Below are 10255 nucleotides of genomic sequence, written 5' to 3'. Positions count from 1 at the left end.
CCTGCAAAAACAAGTTAGACATCCTCTAATTTGTTGTTGCATGTTTTACGTGGTGACCATGGGTATCTAGTAGGATCGCATCTTACTTACGCAAACACCACAACGGAGATATATGAATTGCTATTTAACCTTATCCAAGGACCTCCTCGGTCAAATCCGATTCAACTAAAGTTGGAGAAACTGACACTCGCCGGTCATCTTTGAGCAACGGAGTTACTCGTAGCGATCAAACCAGTCTCTCGTAAGCGTACGAGTAATGTCGGTCCGAGTCGCTTCGATCCAACAATACCGCGGGATCAAGAAAAGACTAAGGAGGGCAGAAAAACGCACATCACCGCCCACAAAAACTTTTGTGTTCTACTCGAGAAGACATCTACACATGAACCTAGCTCATGATGCCACTGTAGGAGAACATCGCATGGGAAACAAAAAATTTCCTACGCGCACGAAGACCTATCATGGTGATGTCCATCTACGACAGGGGATTTCCGATCTACGCACCCTTGTAGATCGCACAGCAGAAGCGTTAAGAAACGCGGTTGATGTAGTGGAACATCCTCACGTCCCTCGATCCGCCCCGCGAACCGTCCCACGAACCGTCCCGCGACCGTCCCACGTCTAGTGCCGAACGGACGGCACCTCCGCGTTCACCACACGTACAGCTCGACGATGATCTCGGCCTTCTTGATCCAGCAAGAGATACGGAGAGGTAGATGAGTTCTCCGGCAGCGTGACGGCGCTTCGGAGGTTGGTGGTGATCTAATCTCAGCAGGGCTCCGCCTGAGCTCCGTAGAAACGCGATCTAGAGGTAAAACCGTGGAGGTATGTGGTCGGGCTGCCGTGGCAAAAGTCGTCTCAAATCAGCCCTAATATCTCCATATATATAGGATGAGGGGAGGGGAGGCTTGCCTTGAGGCTCAAGGAGCCCCAAGGGCTGCGCCACCAAGGGAGGAGGAGTCCTCCTCCAATCCTAGTCCAACTAGGATTGGAAGGTGGAGTCCTTCTCTTCTTTCCCACCTCCTTTTTTTTCTTTTCTCTTTGATTTTCTATCTATGGCGCATAGGGCCTTCTTGGGCTGTCCCACCAGCCCACCAAGGGCTGGTGCACCACCCCCAAGGCCTATGGGCTTCCCCGGGGTTTGCTGCCCCCCCCGATGAACACCCGGAACCCATTCGTCATTCCCGGTACATTCCCGGTAACTCCGAAAACCTTCCGGTAATCAAATGAGGTCATCCTATATATCAATCTTTGTTTCTGGACCATTCCGAAAACCCTCGTGACGTCCGTGATCTCATCCGGGACTCCGAACAACATTCGGTAACCAACCATATAACTCAAATACGCATAAAACAACCTCGAACCTTAAGTGTGCAGACCCTGCGGGTTCGAGAACTATGTAGACATGACCCGAGTGACTCCTCGGTCAATATCCAATAGCGGGACCTGGATGCCCATATTGGATCCCACATATTCTACGAAGATCTTATCATTTGAACCTCAGTGCCAGGGATTCATATAATCCTGTATGTCATTCCCTTTGTCCTTCGGTATGTTACTTGCCCGAGATTCGATCGTCAGTATCCGCATACCTATTTCAATCTCGTTTACCGGCAAGTCTCTTTACTCGTTCCGTAATACAAGATCCCGCAACTTACACTAAGTTACATTGCTTGCAAGGCTTGTGTGTGATGTTGTATTACCGAGTGGGCCCCAAGATACCTCTCCGTCATACGGAGTGAAAAATCCCAGTCTCGATCCATACTAACTCAACGAACACCTTCGGAGATACCTATAGAGCATCTTTATAGTCACCCAGTTACGTTGCGACGTTTGATACACACAAAGCATTCCTCCAGTGTCAGTGAGTTATATGATCTCATGGTCATAGGAACAAATACTTGACACGCAGAAAACAGTAGCAACAAAATGACACGATCTACATGCTACGTCTATTAGTTTGGGTCTAGTCCATCACGTGATTCTCCTAACGACGTGATCCAGTTATCAAGCAACAACACCTTGTACATAGTCAGAAGACCCTGACTATCTTTGATCAACTGGCTAGCCAACTAGAGGCTTGCTAGGGACAGTGTTTTGTCTATGTATCCACACATGTATATAAGTCTTCATTCAATACAATTATAGCATGGATAATAAACGATTATCTTGATACAGGAATTATAATAATAACTATATTTATTATTGCCTCTAGGGCATAATTCCAACACAATGATAGTAATGGTATCTAGGAAAAATGATCATCTTGCCTGAGATCCCTCTTGGAAGAAGAATGATCCGTGAAGCAGACGGGCCGATGTAGTCCAACGGATCCTCACGTTCCGACACACTTGCAGAACTCTATCGAGACGAAGCAAACCAGAAACAAGAATCAACACACGATATTCACCACACGATGCACAACACATATGATGCACGAGCGGTTTCATTTATGCACGGTATGACACGGCAATTCACAGAATCAAACACTACACATTAAGTGAAGTTCAATATGCAACGAGTTGCATATCGACGAAACTCCACCTTTAATTATTTAGTTCACTTCCGATTATTTACACGACAATATTAAATGTTGGTTAAACATGGCAGGAGGTGAAGCGTAATTAAGCTACCTATCTAGGCATTTTAAATGAGGTCGGAAACGACATATAGCATCTCCGAACTGACCTCATACGTTAATTTATAATTCTGTCCAGATCTGAACTAACACGTTTTAATGTTTGTTAAACAACAAAATAAATAGGTACACGTGATTCTACGCAACGTTCCGATCAATTTACACATAGAGATCAATGCAAACGGAGCTACAGTTCAAAAGACATGATCACCGTAGGATATGATGCCATGAATGCAATATGTATGCGAATAACAACCACAAACATTCCAAACCAAGAAAGCAACAACATAATCTGAAACTACACGAGATTCTTAGCAAGTTTCATATAGAACACGATCAAAACGGAGCAACGGTTCAACAAATACAAGCTACACAGTCATAATGTGCCAAAAATAGCAACATGACATTTTCTACACCCCAAAACAACAAGCTACATAAATCTAAAATGCTCAAACAAGGCATGAGACAGAAGTAGTCAAGATGCACTACAACATCCTACTAATAACATCTAGCATGGCAGCATAGATCACTAGGAAAAAAACTCACAAAATGGCATCTTACACACAGTTTCAGACTTAGTGAAAATAACACTGTTGACAGTGCAGTTTTCGATCTGAAGGTATATTGACAGCAGTAAAATTACATGCTACAGGGCACCGAATGGCATGAAAATTTACATCATGCTAGAGAATCTTAAGGTCTACAAATAACTCCATTGCACCAACCTCAAAGGAGCTGTAGATCACTAGCAAAACTCATGGCAAGACAACAAAATATAACAAATTTCAGACTTGGAAATATTTCAGCATCTCCAAATCAGCACTATTTTCTAGCATGTTGACAACAAGCAAACAACACCTACACATGGATTTCTAAGGCAACCAAAAATACCAGGGGCTAGCATACATATCCAAGGGCATATCTCTAGTTCACAACTCATGCATATCACACACAGAATAAATCCCACAAAATAAACAAGAGAGCAACATGACAGAAATATCATGCACGCTAACTTACTCGAAAGGCAAAACTAATTGCATAGTTAAATTCTACAGATTTTTCTACCCCGAAAACATATATAATATGAAGGGTTGTAAAATAAAACTAATGACACACATATATGCGAGAATATGTCCTAAACACGACATATCAAACTATTGACAGCTCCTACATGCAAAAATGCAAGCAACTACTCTAAAATACATGGCAAAGGGTCACAAACATCGTAAACATTTTATCTACGGGATTTGAACAATCGGGACGCACACAAAAATATCTATGGAAATATAACCCTAATAGGACAACACGTAAATCTAGGCGAACGACAAGTCAAACAACTCCAAACATGTATGAAAGTTGAAAAATATGAATCTACGCGAAAAACTACACAAGTTTTACATATCATTCGCCGCGATCCGACGCACGAGTAAAATTCTACGGGCGTTTAAATATCTATATTTCCTGAAATAACTAAATTCGTGAAATCTAAAGAAAAACCTAACGGGACGAAACCAGAGGCGCAATATAGCAACACCTCGCACTGGGCAAAGGATAGGGCTTGCGGGGGTCCTCACCTCGTGGGCTTGGCCCAGGTCGGAGAGGCGGTGGTTGCGGCTGAGGAGGCCCACTCGGCTTGGCTCGGTCGCTGGCCTCGGCTGGGCTGCGAAGGGAGGCCGGCCCAGTGGGGCGAGGCGGCCCAGGCGACAAGTCAACGACGATTGTTCGTTCCTCCTCCTCCCGAGCGGGAGGCCATGGCGGAACGTGACCTGCGGCGCTCCAAAGCGAGGGGGGCAGATCCCGGCGGGCACGGGCAGATCCGGGGCTGCGACACTCGTTCCCGGCGGCGGCCGACTGTAGCGACCCGACTCAAAACGAGTCAAGCCTCTGTGTATCTGTGTCATCCCTGGATCAGTATGCTGGCACACACAGTACATCAATGTATATATCAAAGTGCAATCACATGTAAATAACGTTAAACTGATATATACCTTAAAATCTCAACGGAAACAGTCAAGAGAGTGGAGTCCCAATAAACACCAACGGCAAGTTGAGTGCAGACCGTAACCCTGAATCGTACTCTTACTCGTCGAAGAAAGTATGTGCAACATAAGACGTTGCAGCCGTGTAGGTCAGCATATTGAATATGCCGGCAAGTCACAAAAGAGAGGGGTAAAATAACATCTATACTATATGCATATATGGCAGGTGGGGCTGTAAGTTTTTAGCAAAAAGCAAAGTTTTCTCCTACAACAAGAGAGGGGCTAAAAGCAAAATATTACTATGTAGTTGGTTGTTAATGAGATGGTTCCACCAACCAGATCTCATACCCAAGTTATCCATATTACCCACATCAAATATATATAATGATGTTGGGAGTTTCCGATAGTTTCAGTTCCTTGGCTCAAGTTGTCCATGACCGTGGACACGGCTAATCGATTAGGTTTGAGTACTCTGCAGAGTTTTGCACACGTTCCCCACAAGATTTGATCGCCTCCGTTGAAGCCCTCGCACTTCAGGGTGTTTGCGAACCGGATGATCAAAACATGGTCTTTCAACGGGTTCCTCTGAGACTCTGACGGTGCCCATCCAATCCTACCGTTCTTCTACATCTCGTAGCACCGCCTGTCCAGAGTCACCACGTTGTCCAACCAAGCCAGAGCCCATAATGACTTGTGGCTGTGCAGGTAAGCCTTGGGTCTTGAAAATATCCGTCCATCTCTTTGGGCCTGGATGAAGCTTTCCGCAAGATGTCATGGCGCTTCCCCATGCATCCCGGGTTGTCCACTTGTTTCTCCACGAAGCCCATCTAAACCGTCCTTCACCCCGAGGTATATTTCGTTATGAGGTCTTGCAAGTCTTGGAGTCTTCAGGTCTTGATTATTAAGTTCTCACAACACTCATGGTAAACACTCAACCATAACCCCGTCTACTAGGAGCACAACATAACAACGTCCCGACCAGAGTAACAAGGGGGTGGGTGCCTACCACATGATACTACATCAAGATCTAAAATTTCCAAGTACCTACTTTGCATGCAATTGGGTGAAGAAAGGTAGAACTACAATGCATATAAAACATAGGTAATGATATGATCACGTGACTTGCCTGGTGAGGTTGATGAAGAAGAATTATCGTTCTCGATAAACAACTTGATAGAACTATTCGTCACTCTCCGATGAAATCTATATAAGCAAACATAGTATTCACATAAGCACTCACACTAGCAATCATTCTAGCAATCAAATAACAAACAACAATAAAAGTTGCTGCAATCAAAATCAATAAGAGAGAGCGAATAAGAATCCAAAGGAAACTTCAAAGAAAACTAGGAGTCTTCTACTACATCAAGCACTAAATAGTTTTTGTTCTAACTGAAAATAAAACACTAAAATAGTAAAATAACACAGAATAAAATATAAAATTAACTAAGATAAAATAAAGTATTTTTCATAAAACTATTTGAAAGTATTTTCAAATGGGAGTAAATTAGTAGGGAAATCAATTGCAAGTTATTAGAGAACTAGAATTGATTTCATGATAACAAATAAAAATAAAATTTTGTTTTTGTTGAAAACCTACTCTTATCTAACATAAAACAAAATATAAACTTTCTCAAATATACAAGAAAGTAATTTAAAAACAAATATAGAAAAAGAAATAGCTATAATCCTAAAAGAACTAAAATAGAATCTGTTTTGGTAAAACCCCAAGTAAAAATATTTTTAAAAAATGAAACTTAAACTACTGAAAAATATGATCAATAGGAAACAGTAGCAAAAGGAATTAATTTAGAATCTATTTTTAAACTCCTGGTATAAGCAAAACAAGAGTTAAACCAAATCTGTTCTAACTCAAATTTTATAATTTCAAACATAGTCAAATTATATATTTTCGGAAACTACAAGAAATTTGTGATCTAATGCAAAAAGAATCAACTAATTCGGAGTTATAGACTAATAGATATGAATTTTATAAGTTTGCTCTTTTTTCCGAAAAAAAACTGTGACGGGATTTTTTTGAAGCTCACGTGGAAGGTTGGCCGTGGCTGGGAGGTTAGCCGGCGAGGTGGGGATTGCCCCGGCGAGGGGAGGGGCACTCCAGCGAGGGGAGGGTCGCCGGCGGGGAGGGGGAACAGCGGAGGGTCCCGGAGGCGAGGAAGGGGGCGTCAGGGCTCCTGGGCGTCCTTCTGTTCTGCTCGTGGAAGGAACAACAATGGTGGGGGCGCCGTGGCTACGGGCAGGGAGAGGGCGAGCTGATGGGGAAAATGGAACGAGGAGAGGAGGGGCAATCTTATAGGGGTGGTGGGAGGTGCGGGGAGGGAAGGAATCCCGCGAATCTGGGAGAGGAAGCTTCCTCGGAAGCTTCTGCCATGGCGAGAGAAGGAAGGAAGGTCGTGAGGAGGAAGAAGAAGGTATGGATTGGGCCAGATTCGTTTCCTAACGTGGCCCAGGTACTTTCCTAATAAAAGTGATCTCTTTTCCTTTTTATTATAATAGGAAAGTAAAACATAAAAAGGAAAATAAATATAACTCCAAATATAGAAGTATTATATATCAAAATTCTCAGAAAAATATTTCCCATCACGTGGGCATTTTATTTTTCTGAAAATAAAAACTTTATAAATACTTATTTTTCTAAAAAATATCCAATAAAACACAAATTTTGTCTTTAAATTTTTTGGCACTCTTTTTCTACTGACCTTTTTTTTGGGGTGTCATCTTACCTCCTCTCTTTCTTGCTTGGCAAGTATATTGTCAGGAAAATTTTGTGGTTGAAATCTTATGCCAAAATAATTGGAATCAAATATCGAAAGAAATTCCAATGCCACCTTGATTCAAATTCTTTATAGTTGAATAAGTCATGCTATCTTCTCTCACTGTTTTTACATCTATGAATTTGAATTCACAGGAAACAGGGGAAAGTCATTTTATTCCCTCTCATTCAAAGTTTTTTTTTAAGTTTCAAATTTCCCTCAAGTTTCAATCACTCAAACAAACAAACAATCAATCTAATAATTATATTAACATTCCAAAATTTGGGATGTTACACCGACCTACTCGAACTCCGGCGAGTCAACGATCATGGCGGCTCGATCTTCCCGCGGGAGGGAGAGAGAGCAGGTGAGAGAGAGGGTCAACGCTCGGGGCGGAGGGAGCAGGTTGGGGGCGGCGCGAGGTTGGCATGGCTGGCGACGAGGCGTACTCCGACGACACTAGGGCAAGGCGGCGCGAGCTATAGGCTGGAGATCCGGTGTGGACCGACCACACGGGCTCGGCTCCTCGAGCGCCACGGGAGGAGCTCCCGCGTGAGGCTGCGGCTGGCGGTGGCCTGATCCGGGCCCGGGGCGGGCCGGCCGGCTACGGGCTTGGCGGGCCCGGCGGCTAGAGGGAGGAGGCTGCGGTGGCTAGGGTTAGGGTGGCACGGGAACCGATGTGGAAGAAGGGTTAGGGTCCAGATTAGGCAGGGTGGCTGTCTATTTATAGACACGAGCTAGGGTTAGCTGATTCCGGACGTTTTCGGACCCTCTGATCGCGATCGGACATTCCGGAAACGTCCTAGGGTTAGGTTAGGCCGTGTAGAGTGGCTTAGGCGGAGATGAGAGGGAAACGGTGCGGCGCGGCAACGCGATTTAAAACACCGAAAGCATCCGATAAATAACCGAAGACGGTGCCGCTACGGACGATCGTTCAGGTACCAGACGGACTCTGATTGCAACAAAAATTGGCACACGACCTACCTATATCTAAATAAGACCGCACGCCAAATTTCAACCCAATCCAAGAATATTTTATACACACTTTTAAAAACAAGGTTATGACGATGCCGCGAGCGCGTGCGAGTGTGGTCGGGTTTAAAACGGTCAACGACAAAAACGGAGAGAACCGGCAACTAATATCGGATGCAAGTTTGAAAACTAACGGCAACGGGATGCCAATGCAATGCAGATGATGTGCATGATGCGATGATGAAGCGACAAATAATAATAATCACACGCCAGCAACGGAATAAAAGAAGAATCTTCTGAAGCGTCGGTCTCGGGCTGTCACAGGTCAGGAGAAGCGACTCGAGATTTTCTTTTGGCGTAACAAATCCCGTTTGTGGCGCGGGTAGAATTCGCAAGATAGGGGAGAGGATTATTTATTTATTTTGTTGGACATGGGGGAGAGGATTTTATAGAGGTAGAACCTGTCGGTTTGGGACGGGATGTGGCAGCGAGTAAAACCATCCAGGTTTGTACCGCTGGGATTGAAGGGTTTTTTTTGCGAACCCACAGGGATTTTATTCCAAGATAACAGAGTTACAATCCTTAGGGACTAACTAGAAAAATGGCCCGTGCGTTGCAACGGGAGAAAAAAAACATAATCTTCAATGATGATGACCACATTACGTTCACACATCATCGCTTGATTTTCAAATTTTATGCACAAATGCAAGAAAATGTTTCTTCTTTTAAATTTATTCACAAGTTGAAGCAACCTTTACATTTAAAAAAAATATCATGGTTGTCAAAAATCTTGGTAACTCAAAGAATTATTCTTAATTTCAAGAATTTTTTTTAGAAAACATACAATAATAATCCGATCCATCCATCAGTTAATTCTTCAAAAATCACACGGGTATATTTTCACAAAGACTTAGAAGCATTAATGTTTAACTGCATACATTAGATTTTTCATGAACAATTTGACAAATATGATAACAATTTTAAAATCGAGAACATTTTTTACAATTTACAAACATTTACTAAAAATCATGAATATTTTTTATATTTCAAACGGGTTTAAATATTTTCTTTTGAATTGGCGACCAATTCTAGAAAAGACGAACATAATTTTTTATGTTGGAGGATTTTATTTTAAATTCACAAACATTTTTGAAACACATGAAGTTTTTCTGAATAAACAAACAATTTTATAAGTTAGTAATATATTTATTAAATTCGCGGACATTGTTTTCTAATTTGCAAAAAAACGACGCCTTTTTTGAATCCACAAACATTTTATGTTTTCGTCAACATTTTAATTCAAAATTCCTATTTTTTAATATGCAAGTGCTTTTGTAATTCTAAATTATTTAAATTAGAAGTAAACAAAAATGGAACGGAAAAATTTAAATAAAAAAAGAAACTATCAAAACAGGCATTAGCTATTTTTAATATTTTAGGACATTTTTTAAATGCATTAAAATATTTTGAATTAGAAAGAATTTTGTTAAATGCTTTTAATAATTTTTAATACATGGAGTTTGATTTGAAATCATGGACTTTTCTTATTTTACAAACATTTTTTCAGACTTGCAAACATTTTATTGTATATGCGAGCATTTTTTACAAAAACTCCGAGCAGTTTTTGAAGTCACAAACATTTTATTTTTTAAAATATGTTGATTTAAAATTTTAAGTTTACTAAAAGTTTAAAGGTTATTTGAAGTTCTAAATTATTTAAAATAGAAAAATAAAATAATACTGAAGATAAATAAATAAACTGAACTGAAAAAACTGGCGCCTGTGCATGGGCCGGCCCATACGGTGTGCTGGATATTTTCCCAGGTGCAGAGCGCAATATAGGATGTTTTTACATTGGCCGGCCAAGTCCGAGATTTTTTGCTTTGTGAAACGTT

This window comes from Hordeum vulgare, chromosome 3H (assembly GCF_904849725.1).
Source record: "Hordeum vulgare subsp. vulgare chromosome 3H, MorexV3_pseudomolecules_assembly, whole genome shotgun sequence".
NCBI classification, from domain to species: Eukaryota; Viridiplantae; Streptophyta; class Magnoliopsida; order Poales; family Poaceae; genus Hordeum; species Hordeum vulgare.
This window is presented reverse-complemented; position numbering follows the sequence as displayed.